Here is a 24,051-nt window from a genome sequence, read left to right on the forward strand (position 1 = left end):
CTTTGCAATCCTGTTTGTTGACCAAACTCCACTGCCCAGTCTGCAGTGCTGTCACCAGGTCGCACACAATCATCCCCCCCCCCCAATATAACACAGTTGTTTGGGGAAGGATGAACCTAAGGGGCTTGGTAAAATGAAAGCACAAAAGCTGTCGTCTGCAGCTATAATGTTCATGTTTCAGAGAAAGAAAGTAGAGCAAAATATGCCATCACAGCTCTTGGACATCGTAGTAAATAGACCCCTGGGAATGCATGACTCCAACACTATCTCTCTCCATATTTTCGGACATACCACCGAGCAGCATGAGCTCTCTGTCCACGGCAGAGTAAAGTGTGCACTGTGAACACATTTGGACTGGAACAAAGCCAGCGGTTGGTTGGCTGCGGAGGATGTGGGCTGGTCTCCGGAGCCTGTCGGTTGTTCATTCATACACCAGGTGGAAACTGTAAATGAAAACGCAGACATCTCCCTGCCTACACTTTCAAAGATCACATTGTGCTGTTTTTATGTAAGGAGCAGCAGGACGTGCGGGGTGCAGGTCCAGCATTGACGATGTGTTTTGTAATTCTCTGAAGAAGGGTTTGTCTACACGTGGCAAATATAATCTCAAGTGAAGAAAAGTATGAGTGAAGACGTGCAAGAATATTTACGTAGTTGAAACTTGGGTCTTAAACAAAAAGTTGATCTAACTTATTCAGATTTAACTCACAAAATCAGGCAGCGTCGTTGTTTCTGCATCCAAACTAACATGGTGAAAACTGATGCTGCTCTGTACAGTCCATTCATCTTCATGACAGCCATCTGGCCCACGACCTAGGCTACTAGACAATATGGGCTTTTATGGGGTGTTACACTGAAATGTAACAAACCATGGACACTGATAGAAAGGAAGTTTCAATGTAATGCTATCACCCAGCATGCTTTGAGAAATATAGGCAGGGAAACACTCTGGATGAGTTTAGGGCTGGTCGGAATACCATTTTTTGAGCTTCGAAGCTTCGGTAGTAATGAGCAATGAATATTCGAAGCTTCGGAGAGAGGGGGCTGAACATATCTTTAATAAAGACAGGAATCTCTATGTGTCTGTCTGTTTGTTTGCATTTTGATTACTTTGAGAACCTTTCATCCAAACGACTTCACAAGGGAGTGCAGTGTCGTATTTGGTGCAATATAGATAGACAGGCCAGACGCGTTCAGAATTAATAAACTTTTAACCTCTCAAGGATCACCATCCCGTCAACGGGACACTTTGTGACTGGGGCGTCGCTGTAGCCTCGATAAAACTTCCACTCATAAGTGTTTTTATTACTTTAAAGCATTAAATCTTTAAAATATACAGCCATGTACACAACTGTTACAAAGTAACAGAAAATAAAACAATTCAGCCGTAATCTGCGCAGCCGAGAGTGCATGCATACCTGTTTTCGTTGTCCTTTCAGCAACAAAGTGGTATTTTGACCAAAACTTGATTTTCATAAATACCCAAGACTCCAAGGAAATGTAATATCCAAGCTTTATATTCCAAAACGATCTCTTCGCCTCACAATGTTGAAGTTTCTGGCCGAATCACAACGGAAAAATGCTAGACAGTTTTCCATTTCCGCACTTGTTATCGCCGCTAGCTTCTCTGCCCAGCTTGCTAAATGCTCGAAGTGGGCGTCATCGTGTACCGACCATTGACATATATATAATGGACCAATAGACCCCGTTGCTCTGGACGGAGACCAGAAGGCTATTAGAAGCACTTTTCCGGTGATCGCTAGCTTTACTACAGCCTCCAACTGAGAGAGACAACGTAAATGTGACGTGAGCAACCTGTCTGAAAGTTGTAAGTCTTCTGGTAGCTGTGCCAAGAGAAATCTCAATCATTCCCAATCTTACAGAGACGGAGAGCGTAGGTATATGTAAGGAGATAACATAGGCACAGGCTAATTATTGCTAACTAAAATGCTAAGTAAGTCGAAACTGCCTGCAAGCTTCTCCTGTACTATACGGTAATTCCTCTACTGTGCGACAGTAAGTCGCTTGGTTATGACACAATCGTTAGCCTATTTTTACAAAAACGTCTGCTACGGAGCCATAACGTGAGGTACAAGGTAATGGAGCCTTTGATACATTGTTGTGTTTCTTTAGAACTAAAGAACGGACAAATAGAGTCTTTAAACACTTCAGATGTAAAGTTATTCACTGTCAAGTGACGTAAAAAAAAAATGGCGGTCAGTGGAATGCTAACAGGAGGTGATACCTTTGTAGCAACAAAATGGCGCCATCGGAGGTTCGAGTTCTGAAGCGAAGCTTACCCCCTTGGTACCGACAGTATCTTCTTCTTCTTCTTCTTCTTCTTCTTCTTCTTTGTAGTTTATTGGCGGTTGGCAAACCAACTTAAATGTGCATTACCGCCACCAACTGGACTGGAGTGTGAACGAGAGATAAATGCAGAAAATAAATAAACCAAAATAAAAAACAACGAATATTTGAATGGCAAATTTTCAAATCGAATACCCATCCACCGAACGAATATTCGAATATTTGAATATTCGAATATTCGGGTCCAGCCCTAGATGAGTTATCAGTCCACCCTGTCTCCTAAAACTGACGTTCAAATCCGTCATCCTGCGTGTGATCAGGTTCAGATACAAACACATTGTGGTTATGGTTGGGGAAAGATTGTGGTTTTACACTAATGTCACCACATTGATATTATAAATATTTTATTAAGCCAACAATCTTAACATCTTAACGTAATCACGCCTCAGTTGCCACAAACATGGTCAACTGAGGGAAACTGCAGAGCTGGGTGATAACTTTCTGTAGGTACATCATTACGAGCAACCCCTTTCACATTACGCAGTTATTTTTTTTCTCATTGTTGATATAAAAATATGAATCAGTGCAGCTTTATAATCAGCAAAGTGATTCATAATATCCACCTCTAAAGCTTTATGGTGTCTAATCCACCTCTGTTGTCAGGAGAAGTCAACTTGGGTCGAGTACAGAAACTTAACTCAGAAAAGGCTGACGATCGAAACCCTCGTACGTCTCACTGTGGTTTGACAGTGTCAACCAGCACGCCCCTGGCAGTAAAGCATGTTGGGTAAATATGATGTCACGCTGAGTTTGCACTGTTGAACGTGACCTGAGTCTGATTTAAAACAAAAACAAAAAAAACATTTCACAGTTTTTTGACTGAGTCTCCTTGACCCACTTGACAAACTCCCATCTATATTTGGACCAGTGTTTCTGTCTCGCTCTGGCGTACATCACAGACGTCACATGTTTTGAGAGAGAAGGTGTCACAACACTGTGATCACAGGTCTGACAGGGTGATCCCTTTCAGAACATCCCAATGGAACACTACATGGAAGATTTTACAGCATAATGGTCAGATATTCTGGAGAACATTTTGAAAGTAGATGAAGTAACGTTTTTATATCATTGGGTGAAACATGCATCAGAATCCTTAAATTTGGAATGTGAGGCTAACTGACCTGGAATTTTAACTGTTGTAGCTCAGACCAGGAAAAGGAAAAGTACTTTGGTGACTCACATATTTCACAATACAAGAAATTTGCCTCAAGAACACCTGTAGTTCCTCCAGCTGAGTGTGACAAGCTTTATCTGACCTGAGACAAATTGGTGAATGGGAGCTATTTTAAGCTACTTAATAGGCGACAATTTAGGAATTGGTATCAGCGAGAGCATCAAATGGCTGCACTTAAAATGAGCTGTATGGTATGAAAAATAGCTCTAATCTTCTACATTACGCTTTCATTTCAAACAAATGTTAGCATTTTGTCTCATACTCAAATAGGGTTTTGGCTATATAAAGAACCTTTTTAATCATGAGAAGCCAATTAGTAAATAAAAACAGATTCTACCTTATGTGCACTTCAGCAGCTGTGGACTCTAAAGTTACTTGGCTGGTTAGACTTTAATTAGACCAAATTGTTAGTGATTGAAGTAAAACTTTAGTTTTTGACTGTTTGCCAGTTTGTTCTTTGTTTACTATCTTTTAATAAAAGTTGTGTTTATTTTTTGTATAGATGTAAGCTGTTTATGCCCTTCGCAACAATTACCTATTGAACATACATGGCTTAATTGCTTGATTTAATGAACAGCTCAATACATGTATGGGGCTTTGGTATCCTGAAATCAAAAGTTTACTCCTGCATCCTGGTGCAACTACTGTGAATCACAATTACCCAAAGTTTTCCAATCTCCGTTAGAGGGAAATGTTCACATTAGCCAATTCAGGGATGGCTTACGAGCCTGGAACAGGCTGAAATCAATGCTTCCTGTCACCTTTTAGCAGGACAAATGGCGCCTATTGTTCCAGCCTATCCCTCCCCCCTAACTTATAGACAGCTGGGGTGGGTGCACAGGCCAGAAAGCAGGGGCTCGGAGGACTCACCAGCAGAGGGGATCACTTTTATGGTGACTTCTGCTATAAGAGTAAAAGCTTCTGTGAGAGAAAACTTCACTCTGACCCTAATTATAACTGATTCAACACCACTAACTAGATCATAATTTGCACTAACTATTCTTGTTTTGTTTTGTTTGGCTCTACACTACATCTCAGCAGTGTTATAGACTGTCTATTCATGTATACTGTGTTATTACCATATCACTTTCGCATATCCTTCGTCTTACTTACACCTCACTTTGCAGCAGCTTTGTAATCTGCACTTTATGTAGCCTTTTGTATTCTGTATTGTATTGAATGTGAAACTGTATGTTGTCCTGCACGCTTATGCTTTTCTTGGCCAGGTCATTGTTGCAAATGAGAACCTGTTCTCAACGGCCTACCTGGTTAAATAAAGGTTAAATAAAATAAAAAAATAAAATAATCACATCCCAACTTTGAAGAGTCAGAACACACAGGGTGGTGTGTTTCTAACTTCTGACATGGGGTGCTTCCAAACAGGCCACAGTGGCAGCCGCAGGTCAGTGTGTGCGTGTGTGCGTGTGCGTGCGTGCGTGTGTGTGTGTGGACTGGAGTCTGGATGCTGCTTGGCACAGTCATGGCTCCTTGACGTCAGCGCTCAGCCCAGACTGCTGCTGCTGCTGCTGCTGCTGATGCCGCTGCTGCTCTCAAACATGTCTTTGTTATTCAGAGCTTTCCATCAGAGAGCGGCGACCTGCAAAACACGGAGGGTGGCGTCCGCTCCGAGGAGGATCATGGGATGGCAACGCGCGCGTGTGCATGCGTCAATGCGCTGGTGTGAGGGCGTGCGCGTTTGTTGTTGTTTAATATGCTATTATATGTATTATAGTGGATGTTTATTTTTATATTGATATATTCAGATAATAAATTGACTAAGGATTCATGATGATGCTATTGTCAATACCATACACCCAATATCAGTATCCTACAATATTGTTATATTTCTATATTTTGGTTATTTTTAACTTCACAATTATTATAATAATAATTGTTGTTGTTGTTGTTGTTAGCATTACTTGTTATTATTTTACTTTCGCCTATATTCTATTTTATTTTACATGTTTGTGTTTTTTTAAATGATTCTTTGTTATCCATTAATAGTAACCTGTACTTAATTTAGCCTACTTAAATATACTTAATTTAGCCTACTTAAATATAACTATAGTAAAAAAAGCCGTGTTTTCTTATTAATATTACTTTGTTAGATGCCATTATGATAAATAATTCATTTTTAATCGCAATAAATAAGCCTAACCATTAGCCTATATGTCGTTAAGTTAATTTAATCAATAAAGATACAAAATAAAACACCCAGCATGCCCAATTTCCATTTTAATGTGTGGAACCACTTGTCAGCAATGTGTAGCCTACTCACTTTTTTTTTTTTTTTTTAAAAGCCCCTCAAATCAAAATAATGAGCACACAATGCGATAGAGAGCCGCTTGGTAGCCCAGTCGGAGCGGCTGGCTCCAGCACATCCAGTGTAGGCACATGGCTGCTGGCTGAGCGACACTCCGGCTCCACTCCCGTCTCTCTCTCTCTCTCTCTCTCTCTCTCTCTCTCTCTCTCTCTCTCTCTGTCTCTCTCTCTCTGCTGATGGCTTCTCCGCGTCAAAATCCGCGACACATTTTGTCAGCAGCCACCGAGCATGGGTCCCTTTGGTAATAGAATAGCCAATGTAATTTGACACTTCAACTTACTGCGCTCTCTCCGAGTCTATTCAGTTACTCACCCACTGACGTTGAGCCCGTTCTCAGTGGCCGTGAGGGGGGGAAGATATTTAAAAACAAGAGCCGAAAATTACCGAGGACTTTCTTCGCTTAATAACCCGGTGAGTAACTGCAAACTTAACGTTGCTTGTTCCCGGTGTCGCGCTGCGAGGCTCTTGTCTCGGGGAGGTTTTGTTTCCACTTTGGCTCAGATTGTTTCTCAACAATAGAGTGACCACTTGAACTGGCACCGAGGAGCACGTCGGAGCCTGTAATAATAAACCGCATCTTTTGATTTACTATCAGCGCTGCTCTGTGCCGTCGGGATTGAACCGGGCTGTTAAGCAGGTTGTGCATTTCGTTTGTAACAGATGCCGCGTTGATCTCCAAAGCGTTGGGGCTTGGAAGGCTACATTGTAGCAGCCTGTATGCATTTTGCTTGCAGAATGAATCATGCCGCGGTGCGTGTGTCTGTGTGCGTGCGTGCGTGCGTGCTTGTGTGTGGTAGAGGTAGCCCTTGCTTTTTACCTTTTTGGCTTCTGATGTGCACAAAGCACATGGTTTGTCTACTGTGGGTTTATCGGTGCTACGTGCAGGCTGCAGAATGACTGTGGACATGGCAAGACAGCGGTCACTACACCACTGTTGCGCGGATTCCTATTCATTAAATGTCATGTCAAATGTTTATTTCTGAAGTTTGTTAACATCAGCACACGTGTGTAGGCTACTATTAAATATCAGTGTATTTATGTCACAGCTTAGAGTTATCTGGCTGCTGTAGCTTCACAAGGGTTTAACAAGTTGACTCCCCCAAATTCCTGCTGTCTGGACATGGAACCAGTTGAGATGGAGGGGGCCTCTCATATAGACCTGGGCTCATTTTCACTTGCTGTACATCTGTCCAGAAAGCAAAAAGCATGGCCAAGTGGAAAAAGTAAGCTAGACCCTGCTCCCTGATCTGCCTCCTAGCCACTGTCAATGAAAGAGAGGGAGAGGGGTTTCTCTCATATATACACACGCACTGTATTTCTGCTTCTGGAAATCCCAATGTGGGAGCATCAGGCGAGCAAGCAAACACACACATGCAGATGTTTCTCGTCATTTTCTGGTGAGATGTCCAGGAGAGCTCTTCCTGTTTTTGTTATGTTGCTGAAAAGTTCATTCTCCTCGTGTCTGCTTTTAGCTGCTGCAGCATCCAAATTTGTCCTGGCGCAGCAGACAGTTTGGACCCAGCTGCTGAGGGTTGTGTAAAACTTCTGTGGTGACACCAGTTATTTAGCAGCCTCAGTTGCTTGTTTATATTTCATGTCATGTAATCTGAGGGTCTTGCTGGGTTTAATAGCTGCTGCCGGGCAGCCCTTCAACCTGACAGGCTTCTACACTTAGCTGGTTTGAAAACTTTCAGATACAGTGTCAAGATGATGATGATGATGATGATATCAGACTTGGACTTGCACCTGGTCCTTTGATTGCTCTTTACTCAAAACCCTGCATGTGCCACCTTTCAGCTCATTTACAAGCACTCGATGGCACGTGTGATTAAGCGCTGATTGAGCTCTGCTTGTGCGGGGAAACTTCAAACTTTCCGTGGCTTCCTTCATAGATTATGGTGGTGTGTCAGACAGAGGAGGAGGTTTTCTGTCCTCTCTCCTCCCTCCCAGTCACCCCACCTCTGTGGGGCCCCCAGGTTGGGCTCCTGAATAACCATGGGGCAGACCCCACCAGGCTGACCTTCTTCTATTCAAGTTGAGGATGTTGAAACACCAGCCGTCAAACAAAAGCCACATTGAAACAGAGAACTGCAACCGAGCACGTGTGTCTGGGCGCTGAAGTAGACTATTTATTAACTCAGAGTTTCCTCCTGACCAGTGAGAGGCGTCAGCACACAGAGAGGCAGAATAAAACTGTAAAAGGACGTTGAGCTGCTTCTGACACAGATTAGGGAACCTAAAAATAGATACAAAAAAACAAAGCTTGACTTTTTATTTTGAAATCAAATTGCATATATCTCTTAAAACGCAGGAGCAAATCTCTTTCTGTCTGGACCGCAGCCAGCCTGAGGTCTGTGTGTGGCACTGTGGATTGACAATGGCAACGCGTTCTCACTGCAGGGTTGGAGGTTTTGCTCTCGCCTTTCCACCCACCTGACAAGGTGAGAGTAGAAGTGGAAGTGGAGTAAAGGCGGAAGCTGGAAATGGCTGTGCCACATGGGAAATTATTCAACTCTCAGATCAGAGAGGACACACAAGAGGCCTCATTACCTCCAGCAGTATGCCGGCCAGCCTGTGAGGAGAGCGGTGTGTCTCAACTAGCCACACTCCCCTTCTGAAATATTATCTGTACACCGCATCCAATGTTCCTTTTGTCTTGAAACACAACGCAGTGTGCCGTGTCATTTGACACCCAAACAGTAATGAGATAAATACTGCTTTGTCAAACATTTTATTCCAGTTTCTGCCTCAAACCCTCTCCCAATGGTTAGCAGCCTTTTAACTAACAAAGTGTGCTTATGTAGCTGGTATACAGGGCTGTTGGATGTGTATAATGTCATAATGTTATTGATTCTTCTTGGGAATTCCTCTTGCGGTGAGCATCTCCTGCGTACGGACAGCCCTCTAAAGCTATAACAGGAAAAAGGCGAGCGAGTAAGCGGCCGACTGCTCTTCCTCTGCGTCAGAGCCTGTGGGAGGTTTGTGTTGGTTTTGCTCAAGGTCCTTTTTGTGTTGTCTTTGCTCAAGAGAATAAACTCCTGGGATGAATCACTGTGCTGGTATGGCTATTTTCAATGAGTGAGGAGAGTACAGGGCGAGCGTGGCGCTGGCTGTACAGAAAGTGTGTCAGTGGGCGGTTGTAGTAGCTTAATCATGAGGTTTAGTTTGGTGTCAAAAACAGCACTTGGGTCATAATAATTCTATAAATATGTTACCTGAGAGTGATCACAACACTGTAAAGGGTTATTATGACAATATCTGGCAGTGAGATTGTTTTGGATAAATAGTGTTGGAAAGTAACTAAGCAAGCTCCACCACATTTCAGAGGGAAATGTTGTGGTTTTGGACATTTGTTTTAGATCTATAGTTACTAGTTACTTTGTGGATAAAGACTTAACATGCAAAACTGGTGATCATTTGAAATATGTTGCATTTTTATAGATGAAAGCTAGTGTTTCCCAACCCTTTTGGCTTGTGATCCCCCGTAAGGGAACCAAAAATGTATCACTTGTGAAGATACTATGTTACCAAAAACATTGTTAATAAAGCGGATACGAGTGATCGACAGTGTGCAGGATTTTTGGGTATTTTCACAGTCAGTGCAAAAGACGTTCATGGAGTGCAAGAACGCTGTTTTGAGTGTCTCTGGCTTGTGAATCCTTTCAAATGATGCAACATGTATTTGCAACCCATTGTCACAAGTTACAGGAGTTTCAATCCAAGAGTGGCTTCCCCCTCTAACTTCAGACTGTTCTCATATGAGCATGACTCTCCAATATATATTAGAAAAGTTAGTCAGAATAAATATAACTGTGTAAAAACACAAGTTTTTATTTCTCTCCTTAGACCCCTCAGATTTACACCCCTTGGAGGGTTCCTGACCCCCACGTTTCGAACCACGGTTAAACTTCCCATCAGTAAACGATATAAAGTAGTTTAAATTATCTTCACTTTGAGCAGTTAGAGCATTCAAATGTTGCGTACATGAGTAAGTATCTAAGTAGGATTTGCTGCTAACACGTCTGCAATTTTACCTGTAATGTAGTATTTGTACACTGTGGTATTGCCAGTTTTATTCCAGTAAGGTATCTGAATACTTAGTCCACCCCTCAGAATAACAAAATAAGCATTCCGTTCACATCATAACACCGTATTCTTCCCACAAGTGGTATTCTGCATTCCTCATGTGTGTGTTTGTGATGATTTGTGACGCTCCACCTCGGTGACAAAGAGCTGCAGTAACGTGTACTGTGCAAGCTATCCACTGAGGGGTTTTATGATAGAGAGAATGGCCAGACTGTACCTGTCAGCTTGACTGTTGACTGTTAATATGAAGCTTCTATTTTCAAAACACAGCTCAGGGAAAGGGAATCTGTGTGTGTGTGTGTGTGTGTGTGTGTGTGTGTGTGTGTGTGTGTGTGTGTGTGTGTGTGTGTGTGTGTGTGTGTGTGCAGGAGGGAGACACAGAGCGAGGGGAGGGATGGGAGAGGTGCTGGGAGTGACGCCAGACCACACATCATTTAATCATGTTAGAGTGTGCAACCACTTTGTGCATATTTTCGGTTGCATTGGTGATAGGAGTTGTTATTGTACAAACTGTACGCACAGAGAGCGGGGCTTGACAGAAGGGATGACAGTTTGATGGAGAGAAGAAATATAACCCTTATTTTAGGTTTTGAGATTTGTCAAATTGTAGATTAATTTCAGCTTTATGACCAAAATATGGTAATAAAAGTCAGATTTCTGCCGCTGCTGCAGCTTGTGAAACGTGTTAAGAAATTTGAAGCAACAACATTTGAGACCACTTAAAAGTTGAGCCTGTGGAAGGATGACCATTGTGCATATTAGCATTGGATTTGAACGTGTCCTTCTGGCTTAATCCCACTGTTGACTCGTCTGCTAAGTACCGAGTGTGTTATTTTTGCTCTTTTTAGGGAGCCCCTCTCTGCATAATCTCACTTAATCTAATCTATCCCCCCTTTATAATAGACTGGGAACGATGTGACTTCATAGAAAAAGCTTATGTGTAGATCCATACCAAACAGACTTGTGTGTCGGCTACTTCCCCAACCCCTCTAGCAAAGCTCTTGTGAAAATGCAAGTGACCTCTGCGCCCCTTGTTAGTCTGAACAATAGGCCTGCCTCCTCTTACAGCTGCAGCCATGCTGGAGGGGAAGTTAGCTAGAACAGAAAACTCACATCTCGTGATTAATAGGTCTAAATACTGTATTTTTGGCTTGATCCCACGCCTGCTTGGTACACCAGGAAAATCCCCTCTTTATTTGAAATATCAATTATGTGCAGGATTTAGGGCTGTGGCTAACGACCAACCGTTTTGTCTATAAAATGTCGAAAAATGCCCTTTATGATTTCCCACGTCCCAAAGTGTGACGTCTTGAAATGTCTTGTTTTGTCTCACCAACAGTACAAAACCCAAATATATTCAGCTTACTATCATGCATGACAAAGAAAAGCTTTAAATATTCACACTGCGGACGCTTGAACCAGCAAATGTTGACATTTTTGCCTAAAAAAAGACAAACAATTTCTCAATTATCACATGCCGATTCACTTTCTGTCAATCGGCTGATGAACTAATTGACCATTAGGTTGCAGCTCTAGCAGGATTTGTTGTTCATGCTGAAAGTGACTGACAGAGTTCTGGAAGATGTGGATGGATGAATGTGGATGAATTGTTCAATTAACAGTCTCTGGTTCTAGCTTCTAAAATATGAGGATTTGCTGCTTTTCTTTGTTATTTCACTGTGAATTAAATGTCATTGGCTTTTAGACTCTTGATAAATGTTGACAAAACAAGTAAATTGAAGACATCACTGCGTGCTCTGAGACATTGTGAATGTTTTAAAGATTATTTTTTGGGCATTTTTAGGCCTTTATTGAGGAGTCAAACCCTGGCCCGCTGCGTCAAGGAGTAAACCTCTATATATGGGCGCCCGCTCTACCAACTGGGCTATCCTGGTGCCCAACATTGTGAATGTTTTAGACTTAACAATTAATTGAGCAAAGTAACTGATAATGAAAATAAACAGTTTAAGTTTAAGCCCTAGTCTCAACTATATACAGAATTCTTGTGGATTGAAGTTATTTGTGCTCACATTAGCTGTCAGGTTTCCTGAATATCTGGATGGGAAGGCATTTAAGTTAAATAAGAAATTAAAATGCAATTCAAATACACAAATACTTTTTTCACGTCTGTTGCCGTGAGCAGGGTTTGGGAGTTAAACAGGCGAGTTAGACAGCGACATGATAGTTTTGAAGAAAAAACAACCTAGATTCAGTCTGGGAGTCTTAACCCGCGATGGATATAATTGGAGCTTTTGAGGCCCCCAGCAGGCGCAGACTCATGCATGTTGAATGTGACATGCTGTGAAAAACATAAGCAGATGATGTCACAGCGCAGCACAGCAGTGTTAAGTGTAAATGAAAGGCTTTGAATCATGAATAACATCCGGCTTCTCCAAAGTCTCAGCTTCTATAAATTAAACAAGGTCCAACCCAGGGACCTTGAAGGATTGTCAAGTCTTGCAGCATGGGATAGTGTTGCATGGCAGACATGTTTACCCTCTTCAAATTTCAGCGTATAGACAGAGAAACTAGCAGCTGCTCTGGAAATGTGAAAATGTCTCAAGAGGTGTAATCTCACTATAAAAAAAGGGAGTGGGGGGGTGGCATCACAACGTCTAGTATGCGCTCCGGAGGTTGTATTTTTTTTTTTTTAGGAGAGAGATCCACACCTCTGATGAGTAATGAAGGTGATTCTGAGCAAGTGTTGGAATTACATTCAACAGAGCCCGCGGGGGTCCATATCTCATTGTTCTCTGACAGGGAAAATTAACTAGGATTTACTAATACACAGGGAACGTCCCCCCCTCCCCTTTTCTCTCGCTCTCAAAGAAAAGGTCTTTGGGTAATCTCTTTCCCCAGCAACATACCTCCCCTACCCCCTCCACTCCACCCCCAAACACAAATGTCAAATGCTTTCAAGTTTGTTATCAAGATGTAAAACACAAGTAGATAAAATCCACGACATGTTGCACGTTTTTTCGTTCGTCTGTTGCCTTATGTCGACACACACAAGAGGTCTCTGTTTAAATATTGTTTAGCATTTCACCTGTTTTTTTTTGCATAGTCACTGTGACTAAACCCTGAGATGACCCATAGCTTCAGAGCTTTTTATCTCACAGGCTTTGATTGTAAATGATTTTAACATAGTTTTGAAATTGATTTTGTTCACTAAGTTCTTCTTACAGCACTTCAAAACTTGGTATGTGTTATCACTAGTTATGATTTAACAGTTGGACACCCCAAAAGTCATAAATTTGCTGCTTTTCTCTGTTTTATATCGCTGAACATTGAGTATCTTTGGCTAGCTGAGTTAAAAAAATTTTTTTTGAAGACATCATCTTGGGCTCTGGGATTTGCTGATGGGCATTTTATCACTATATTCTGCCTTGCGTCAATTAATAGACTTCAATAGAAGAAGCTGCTATATTGGTAAATTCTCATTGGTCGTGGAAATACTTCAAATAACCAGTAACTTTTGTGTTGCTAGGAGAAAAAAACCTGATTTATAAAATTGTGTGTACAACTGTGGCTAAGTAAACTACAACAGAGAAAAGTGTGACCTCATAGCTCAACGTCAGGTTTGGTCCCCTCTCTGATAAATACAAACATAAGTGTGTGAAACAACCAACTCTCTTTCTAACAGCAGAAATTGTTCATTAGAAAAAGCTACGGGATCCTTTCATTTGTACAGTAGCTGTGTGAGAATTACAGCAAATAATGATTGTCATAATCTATCAACAATCTTTGGATTATTTGTTTAGTATTTTGCCCATAAAATATTGTAAAAATTGTCTTCACAAGTTCCCGGAGCCCAATGTGACAGCATCTGTTTACTGAAGTTCAGATTCATGACTTTTCTCTCCTGCTCAAACAAAACAGTCTAACTGATGATGAAGTGCAGACAGCAGTAACACCACACCCACAGCCTGTGTGTCAGTTTACACTGCACCTTCAATCTAACACAGTGTCTGTGTGCGGTCGGTTACCCAGGTGCAAGCCATGCATCACAGACCGGAGCTGATACACTAACGTGACAGCTGTGGGCAGTGAAAGAAGACCACGACAGGAGTCTCAGCACTGGATGGGATGGCATACATTAACCCTTTAGCATCCGATTGATGCATTGTGGGTCAAAACTCGCCCCCCTATCTGTTCTGCGTCTTACTCTTTCCAGTGACACCAGTATTTCTCTTCAACCCGTTCTCACTACCAACTCGTAAAATACCGACGCTTGGCATAGCAGCAGCTTGACCGCGGCGCTGTAAGATGACGCAGTATTAGGGCTGAGCAATAAATCGATTTTATCGATTAACTCGAATGTGTAGTTAACGTCGATCTGTTTAAATGAAAATCGGTTTTCTCCATATCACTCGCTGACTCTTCCCTCTGGGCTCCCGTAGTTTCGAACGGGCTCAGCCTTCCCCCCGCACGTTTGCCATAGAGATACACAAACAACATGGCAGCGACAGGGACTAACATTGGTTCTTTTCTTACTAGTCGTTTCATTACTTACTTAACCGTAATCTCCGCCGAAATGACCGGTACCTCGTGGTGCTCTGTACCCGGCTGACAATTCTTGGATAACTGAACCACCAACTACAGCTGACCCGACGGAGCACCAGAGGCGGTGTTGACTACGAAGGAGCTTACTACAGGTATGCTACATTCATGAGACCATGGGATGTTAATGTACGTTACTCAGCAACTGGTGAAAATAGGGGCATTGTTGCACGACTAAAGTCAAAATGATTTGAACGTTTAAGCGAGGAACGACAAGTGGATTACCTGTATGTGTGAAAACAGCTTTATCTCACGCATCCGTTTTGTTGTTGTGGAATATATAGTTTAAATATATAATGTTATCATTCCCCCCCAAAACAATGGTAGGCAAAACACTCAAAGCAATTTATTAGTGCTGTCAAACGATTAAAATATTTAATCGCGTATATATATTGCACATAGTTAACTCGCAATTAATCGCAATTAGGGTTAGGGTGAGACTTTTCGCGCCAAAGGCACCTGACCATGAGTCGCTTTTCAACGCGATGGGAGTGAGAATGGGTTGTTCTGTTGTCTATCCTGGATAAATGTCCATATATCTGCCTTGAATTTTTTTGAATTATTTTTTTGAATTTTACCTTTTGTTATGTTTTGTAATCAGCATTGGTTAATTGAGTTTGGAGCACTTTAGCCTCCATGTTTTTATGGATAAATAAATTGAACCTTGCACCTTGATCCTTAAATTTAGACACCTTCAGTGTCAAGAGTAACACATGTGAATGTTGTCTGTAGTGTGAACAGGAACTGCTAGTAGCCATGGACTGTATGTAAAGTTGGACGACATGACAGATTTGCCACAATGTAAACAAACAGACAGGGCTTAGTTTCATCATCCAGTGTTTATTAAGCCATTTACACTATTAATGCTTTCAACAGCACTAAGGCAGAGCACATCTCATCAACCTGGTTCTTATATTCCAGGACACCCTCCTCTACCTTTCCTGTACAGACATGTGCTGTGTGTTAAATACTTGTGGACATACAGGAAAAAAGAACTATTTCAATTTTTTTTATAGAAGGTGTCCTATAACATGTATAACTTATTCTGAACATAATACTAAATGGCATGCCCAGGGTTCAAAGGGTTAACAGCTACCAGTGAGTATGTCTCTAAAGGCCTTTTTATGCTTCTGCGTAGAATTGACCACGTACCCCCGCAGACCCCTCTGCGTCTACATCGGACCATAGGCCGTAGCCTGACGTGCACCTCTCGAAAAATGTAACTACACGTCGCAGCGACGCACGTCGCTTGGCCGTTTCCCCTGACTCATTTCCTGGTTCTCCTTCTCCATAAACAACATGAAATCAAGGAGAGGGTTAACTTTAACTGCTACAGATTTCCCACCTTGGTCAGAAAACACAGGGGAGACACTTTGTCCCGGAGCTAATCACTGTCACTCTCTCACTTCTCCCTCGCTCGATCACCCACTGCCCACACACACACACACACACATGCCGGCTCGATGCACACACAGCGCACAAGTATAAACATCAGGCCGCTTACATAGGCTACAGCGAAAGCTCTGCGTGGAGCCTGTGCGGAACCATAAAACGGCCTTTAGTGATTGTGAGTGTTTTCAGGATATAAAACATGCATTTGTGTATCGGCACCGTGTGTAAAATGATGGCTAGTGGTCACGTGCGATGCCGTCCCAGTGGTGATTTTAAATAACTCCTCTGTAAACACGTCCTGTCTGTTTCAATATGTTCCCTCGTCCGGTGGCTGGCGGGCCGTCCCGTCTTTAGCAGTGGCTTCGGGGAAAAGAACAGAGGCGAGACATTGTTTCACACACTAATAGTAATCACACATATCATAACGACTACTAGTGCTGCTGATTAATTCAAATTAATTGGGAAGTGTTGTCCGAATGTAAACACACAGCGAGACACACATGCAGACACACTTTACACTCCTATTTATTCATGCAGATTGCATAAGCTCTTTTCTAACAACAGGGCATTCTCACTTTGTCAGTATCAAACAGAGAGAAGCTGCAACTGACCAGATTATTTTTACACACACATATATTGCACCCCTACTTCTTCTTGGCAAACGGTGTGTGGCCCAACGGGTCCAACGGCTTACAAAAATGTTGACGGCGGACGCTATTTTTGACCATCTGCTCTAAAAGGAGGGCATGTTTGAGTCACACACGCTGTGGTGTGAGGCTGCGCCTGTGATGTGCCTGGCATGTGGAGAGACAGAGAGAGACTGCTCACACGAGGGCCCAGCATCCTTCGTGTCACCATGGACGTACACAGTGCGTGGCTGGTTTCACTAATGTGTGTTACATTAGCGTGATGGAGGTGAAGGGTGTGAGTGTGTGTGAGGGAAGGGAGGGGTTAATCCTCCTCATCTTGGACAAAGAACAAGAGAAGATATCCTTGTGCTTGACTTATGGTGTAAACATCGTCAGTGAGATGAAATAGTCCGAGGTCAGAAATGTGTGTGTGTGTGTGTGTGTGTGTGTGTGTGTGTGTGTGTGTGTGTGTGTGTGTGTGTGTGTGTGTGTGTGTGTGTGTGTGTGTGTGTGTGTGTGTGTGTGTGTGTGTGTGTATGTGTGTGTGAGAGAGAGAGAGAGAGAGAGAGAGGTAGGAATGTGAAACCTAATCTGGACTGGCCGGAGGAGGGGTTGAGCCCACTGGGTTTCTTTGGAGAATGTGTTACCACTTCTCACAGAGTTTACGATTATTGTATTTCTTTTTTTGGGCAAAAAAATCTGCCTGCTTGGCGACTTTGTAAACTACTTTCATAGTGACACTTTCCTTTGCATAATTTTGACTTTTTATGCTTCTTCAACTGCAGATAATCTTCTTATCAAGTCACTTTTGTCTGCCTATAAAGTCCTTTGTGCAAAGATCCGCCAGTGCTGATTTCAAATACACTTATAATAGTATTTTCATTCAAAATTCTAAAATAAAAGTTAGATTTTACTGCATTCAAGTGCAGCAACCCGTTTTATTCGTTCTTTTGTCAAGATACAAACACTTACAATGATGTTTTGAAGAGAAAAAAGTAGACAAAGACTTCACTGGCAGATTTGTTTTACTTTTTTTAAGTGTCGTTTTGCACGACTGATGTTTTTGATCTAGGTTTTCTTGTTTTATAATATTTCTAAAGTGAGGCCGCAACTAATAATTTTTTCTTTGTTGATTAATCCGGACATTATTATCTTGACTTGTCACGTCAGAAAATAGTGAAAAATATCCATCTCACAGTCCAAGGTGACATCTTTAAATGTCTTGTTCTGTCATAGAGAACCAAAAAAAACTAGCAAATGTTCACATTTGAGAAGCTGGAGCCAGTTAATTTTTGGAACTTTAGCACAGAAGAAATGTTAAATACAGCAGTATTTTTTTTGTGATGATAATTGTTTCAGCCCTATTTTAAAACATCCATCCTTAAAATGGACTCTCCAATAAGATGCAGATGTTTCTTTAAGAAACACCACATTACCACATTACCTGCGATGTTCAAACTCGAATGACACATCTTTGGTTTGGTGCCACAGTTATCCACCTTTATTCAGAAAACATATGTCAGTTCAATTTTATTTATAGTATCAAATCATAACAGGAGTTATCTCGAGACACTTTACAGATAGAGTAGGTCTAGACCATACTCTATAATTTACAAAGACCCAACAATTCCAGTAATTCCCTTGCTTACTTGATACTTGCTATCAATACCTTGCTACTGATACATCCATGATACTTGACTGTGGCTTTGTTGTTGTTATTTTTATGGCATCAGCTAGTTTTCAGGAGCAAATTGAAAAAGCAAATCACTTGAGGCTGCGTATACTGCATCCTCTTTGTGTGGCGTCGGCAGACTCTTCCTTTGGAGGACGGAGTTGGAGAAGATCATGTGAGCTGTAATTATATTTATGCTGGGTCCCATTCTATCTGTCACAGTAAATGTTGCCTGACTTCCCATATTGTAAATCATTACAGCGGATTAAATGCTGGTTATAAACTCAAAAGGCTGGAGAAGGGCTCCTTCTTTGTCCCTGTGATCGCTGTATTTGTTTGTTTTTGACAAGCTAGTTGAGATATTAGCCGTACAGTGTTTCCTGGATGTTTTCAATACATTTTAATTGGGAGGAGAATGGGTAATGTCACCGGCGATTGCTTTGAAGAAGAAGAAAAAATCTTTCAAAAGAGCAGGCAGCCTTCCAAGAGTAGAAGAATGCCTCTGAAAAGCCTCAGTATTTCACAAGCCATCCTCCAGTTTTTGTTTTCGTATTTGTCTGGGATCAAAGACAACGATGAGCAGCGACGGAAAGTTTGACTCAGTTCCTGGCAAGTGGTGTCTTTCAAACTGGTGCAGTAGAAAGAAAAATGGATTCATCTCCATCAGCTGCTCAATGCTGAAACAGGAGAGACGTTCTGGTGACTGATGAAAGAGTGATCGCTTCTGCATGCTTCTCATACACAGATAAGGACTGACGGTACACTTGCCTTTGGCAGCTGATATTATTCACATACATCCAAATGATTAGCTCAGTCCCTCATTCATTAGTGAGTGGCACGAATCGTTACTCACAAATCACGAAAAAGATTAGTTAAGAATGAATGAACTTGTCATGCCGCTCGCACTTCCACTGCTCTCACCCAACAACACTATTGTAAGGCTTAATTTTACTCTCTCCCTTGTGACTTTTTTCGGCAGTTAAATCAACTTACGGCGCCGAGTTGTCATACATGTGTTCTGCCACCTTTGGCACAAAGACTCATGTCTCAGCAGTTGCTTCATTTGTCTATAAAATCGCTTGTTTGGAGAAGCCCTGAATGTTGCATCTCTCGATTTGTATGCGGATCACATCAACGCAAATAAAGCCTCAAACTATTTCCCTAATGTTCACTGCAGGAAAATCACATTTCAGCCTTATTTATGCTACTGTCTATACCTGAAGATATAATTTCATCCTTAATCTTTTATAGACGCTCTCACTTGCTATATATTATGGATTTTAGCGTGCCAGGAGTTCTAAGAGGGAAAGTATGAATTATTTGTGTCATTACTTTTGCTGCTGATAGGAAATGTTTTGCATAATAAACAGCCAAAAAACAATAAAAAAAAAAAAAAAAAAATAATGCTGTTTTCTGATAAAAAAAAAAAACACCAAAATCCTCTTTATTTTAACCACCAAAAATTTTCCATTGTGTCATTGTTCAGCTACTATTTGTTTTCATTAATTTTCAATAAGTTTGTATTGTCATGTTAATTCACTCCACAAGAGTCTCACTACTCTGTTAAAGTTGAAGAACAATGGGTGCCCAGATAGCTCAGTTGGTAGAACGGGCGCCCATATATAGAGGTTTACTCCTCAACGCAGCGTGCCCGGGGATCGACTCCGACCTGTGGCCCTTTGCTGCGTGTCATTCCCCTCCTCTCTCTCCTCTTTCATGTCTTCAGCTGGACTGTCAAAAATAAAGGCTGAAAATGCCCTAAAAAATAATCTTTAAAAAAAATATAATTGAAGAACAATAAGGATGAAAGGCAAGAAGGCGAGGTTCATATCAACGGAGTAGGATATTGGAGAGGAGTAGTCTACACTTTGCTGAACTCCCAAAGCTTCATTTTTTTAATATTTAGCTCCTGTCAGTTAAAATCAAAAAAAGTTTCTCACTTTCTCTAAAGCTCAGAGAGAGGGGTGGGGGTTGGGGTGGGAACTGCTTCACGGGTGAAAGCCCTCGCACATGAATATTTAATGGTTGCATTTTAACCAGAGTCATAAAATCCAAGAGGATGTGGCTGAAAAGAAAAGAGCAGTGAGGAGTGTGCAAAGTAGGCTACATTGTTTCTTTATAGTCTGAGCTGAATGCCTGAAAGTCATGTAGCTCCTTTCTGGCTGCACAGTGAATCAAATATGTGCATTGTGTCAGGCTAATTTAAAGCCCGGGCCACATTTAGCGATGTGTTGCAGCCTGTTTTTGCAGGGTAAGCAGCTTGTTCTACAGCAGGATGAAGAAATCTTGGACCTTAAGGGGCTACATTGAAAATGTTTCATTTTGACACTTACTCAATGCACTCAGGAAAATGGATTTGATACACTTAATCCATTTGGCCAGTTGACCAGATTCAGAGGCAACATCTATTCAATCCACATCAATTTTAGCTTAATGGAGCTTGAGCCAAAAGAAAGGAGGATATGTGTGGATATTTAATATGCGACCTCTCCTCCTTCTTCTTCTAGTCTTGTCATGCATTTTTAAAATTCTGTTCAGCCCTCAGCTCAGCCAGACTTGCAGCAGACAGACACTGAGCCGATTGTTAAGTTTGATAAAGCTCTCTATTTTTGCGTGGCGGGGTTATTTTTGTGTGTGTAAGCTTTACTTCACCGAGGTAATCATTTGTCATCCAATATTGAATGTAGTTAAATGGACTCATAAATTGCAATCACTTAACTCAGCCCTACTATTACGTTTAATATTGTTTTGTGCAAAAGGTCAGCTGGCAGTGGATCAGGTTCCAGCAACCCAGATAATTCAGCTGCCTTTTATGAGTTTTTTTAAGCTCCGGAAAAATCAGCTGCCAGGCAAACTGACTGTACAGTACTTAACAGCAGTAGCACCGGATATGCAGCGGCTACTGTTTATGCTTTCTATCCTTAGATATCCTTAATGCAGTGTTTAAAGTGTGTGTGGTCGGCAGCTTGCAGATAAACCACAGTGGGTGCCCTTAAGGGAAACAGAATAGAAGGCTTTCCCCACTGAAAAGTCCAAAGTGCAGTTGTCCCCTCTGCACAGCAACAATGGAGCGGTTGTGCAAACGGAGTCATCAGCGGCGCTGGCAAGCTTGGCAAACCAGCTTATCAGGAGGCAGGGTGCACTGAGGGGGTGTGGGTGGGGGTGGTGGTAAGTGGAGGTTAGTGTGTGTGAGTGTGTGCGTCTGTGTGTGTGTGTGTGTATGTGTGTGTGTAAGACTTTGTATGGTGTTGAGTGCTACACAACCTCTCAGTTCATTTGGAAGCTGTGTCCCTGCTAAGGCTGCGGAAAGAAACACAGCTGGGTAGTGCTCCGAGCGTGACCCATTTGTGTTCACATTTTATTGACAGCTCATATTGTTTATATAAGAGTTTGCATATATGAGTTTGCATGTGTGTGTTTGGGTATGGGATCATGTATGTGCTGCTAACCAACCCCATTAAAGGAAGACTCCACCAAAAGCTTTTCTTTTGTGAGAATCAAATCAGGCTGAAATCAATATCACAATAATAAAAAAGCATATTGTTTGTAATTCAATTTGTGAGGATTTGCTGCTTTTCTTTTCTTTTTTATCTTTTACGTGATATGTATCTTAGAAGGCATCACCTTGGGCTAATGGAATTGTGATGGGTATGTTCATTCTTTTTCTGATCTTCTATAGACTAAACTATTAATTAATTAATCAAGAAAATAATCGTCAGATAAAATGATAATGAAAATAATTGTTGCAGAACTAGTGAGAAGTTTTGAGTTATATTGTCAATTGGCATGTATGATGCACAACTTCAGCGCTCTACCTGAACTAACAGTATACTCTATATTAATATTGAATTATCATCCAATCTTTTAGCTTAAAAAGTGGCTCAGAAAGGCTTGTATAGCTTGCTCCTTTTCTAACGTCCTTGAAGCAAGAAAGTACAGAATTTACAGAGCCATCTTTCTGTGAGTATGTGACACTTAAAAGATAGATTTTCAGCGGAGTGTACCTTTAACCCCTCCACCTGTTATAATACTGAGCAGATGTTAAATGGCTCTACCTGGACAGGTCCAGTGGATAAGCCTAGGCGATAAATATCAAAGTGTCAATATTTGCATTACTTTTCTTGTCAGGGTAATACATTTACTACTGTCTGCCTTTTAAGTTAAAAAAACAGCATAAGGAAAACCAAATGAATCCTCGCTCATCTCTCAGATTCTGATTTTTAGCGGTGCTGTTTGTTGGTGGCAGATATATTTTCCTTCTCAGAGCTGTTTGAGGTGTTGGAGGAATGCGTTGTGTGCTCAGAGAGTTTACTCACTTGCAAGATAGTCTGTAGTGCTTTCACTGCATTTCCTTTGGGACACAACACTTGGAGAAAAAAAAAAAGGAAGTCTCAAGGTGCCTGTGTTAGGCTTTAGATGTGACTCTGGGTTGGTAAATATTTAGAGAGCAAGCATTTTGATACCAGCAGGGATTATCGTTGAGAGAAACATGTTTTTCTAAGAATGTAAATGTCAGCATATTGCAAGGCATGATGCCACATATTTTTATTTTAATGCCATTCTCCAAAAAACAGCAGTTTAGCAACTCAAATCCCATAGAGGAAATCTGATTGTTTTCCCGCGTCCGGCTTATTTTGATGTAGCTCGCCCACTGACTGAAGCTCATTTTCTTTGTTCAAAAACCATCCAATTCATCAGCGGGGATTGTTGCCGCCCACAAACAACCTACATATTTGTTCCCCTGCTTCACCTTGTTGGCTTTTTAGAGGGAAGGTGCCAAAGGTCTGTGTTAAACATGTCATGTGCTATCCACCTTATTTACTTGGTCACTGAATATTCATGGGCCTTGATACTGGTGTCAGCCTTCAGCCAGCCGTGCACAGAACGCGCAGCAACCTCCACAGTCATCAAACAGGCTTGATCTGTCGACATGCAACTCCTTCCATCGACATGCAACTCCTTCCATCGACATGCAACTCCTTCCATCCTTCCCAGAGATCCTCTTTCACGTCACATTTACCTTTTGTTTTCTAATGAGGTGGCAATTTCGCCTGAAGCTGACAATCGTTTCCTGTTCCAATTTGCGTGGCATGCAAGGGAAGCCGTGCTGATTCTTGCTCGGAAGCGCTCGGGGACAAGTCAGTGAAGGCACCCCTGCGAAGAAGAGAAGGCGGGGGGAGAAGAGTGGGTATAACCCCGTGTTCTGCAGTCATGCCCATTTACTCCCCCTGACACCTCCGCGGACACGCTCTGACCTCTGCAGGGATCTCGCTCCCTCTTCACTCTCACTCATGCGTTTCCTCTCTGCTACGAGGAAACCGCACCAAATTCCTTGTACATTACATTACAAGAGCTTTCGGGAGGCCCTCGTCGCCGCTTGGCCTCGTCTAGACTGCCGTGACTGTTGTTTGGCAGCACGGCCGAGCTGCGGTGTGGGGTCAGACTCACTTAGCATGGCTGCGGAGATTGCAGTGGTTGTCTCATTAAATATATGTTTCCTGTGTTAACATGAAAAGCTCATGCTCTTTGTTGTTCCTTGGCTCAGATGAAAGACAGCCTGTACTCTTTCAGAGCATGATAATGTCAGCATGGTTAATACTGTGAATTAATAATTTGCAGGGTGTTGCAGTGAGATTTGGGCAGTGGTGGAAGAAGAGTTAAGGTCTTTTACTTAACTAAAAGATGCAATACCACTGTTTTAAAGTCTACTTCACACAAGGCCTTTAAGTAGTGCATTCAAAACTGTAAGTCTAGTGGCTTATATTTTCATTGCCTGATCTGGTCACCCTAATACCCTATAACTACTGATTACAAATTTATATTTTACAAAGCATATCAAGAGCTTAAA

General features: G+C 41.8%; 1 protein-coding gene across 1 annotated transcript in view; it reads left to right on the forward strand.

Moving 5' to 3' along the window:
* The first annotated feature begins 6,003 nt into the window (after positions 1 to 6,003).
* The window catches only part of LOC120551603 (zinc finger MIZ domain-containing protein 1-like), a 106,775-nt gene continuing 88,727 nt past the window's right edge, over positions 6,004 to 24,051 (forward strand). Inside the window, exon 1 of the mRNA XM_039789091.1 lies at positions 6,004 to 6,275. The gene's annotated coding sequence lies outside the window, so the exon portion shown is untranslated. The remainder of the gene's footprint in view (positions 6,276 to 24,051) is intronic.

The sequence above is a fragment of the Perca fluviatilis genome, chromosome 21 (genome assembly GCF_010015445.1).
Source record: "Perca fluviatilis chromosome 21, GENO_Pfluv_1.0, whole genome shotgun sequence".
NCBI classification, from domain to species: domain Eukaryota; kingdom Metazoa; phylum Chordata; class Actinopteri; order Perciformes; family Percidae; genus Perca; species Perca fluviatilis.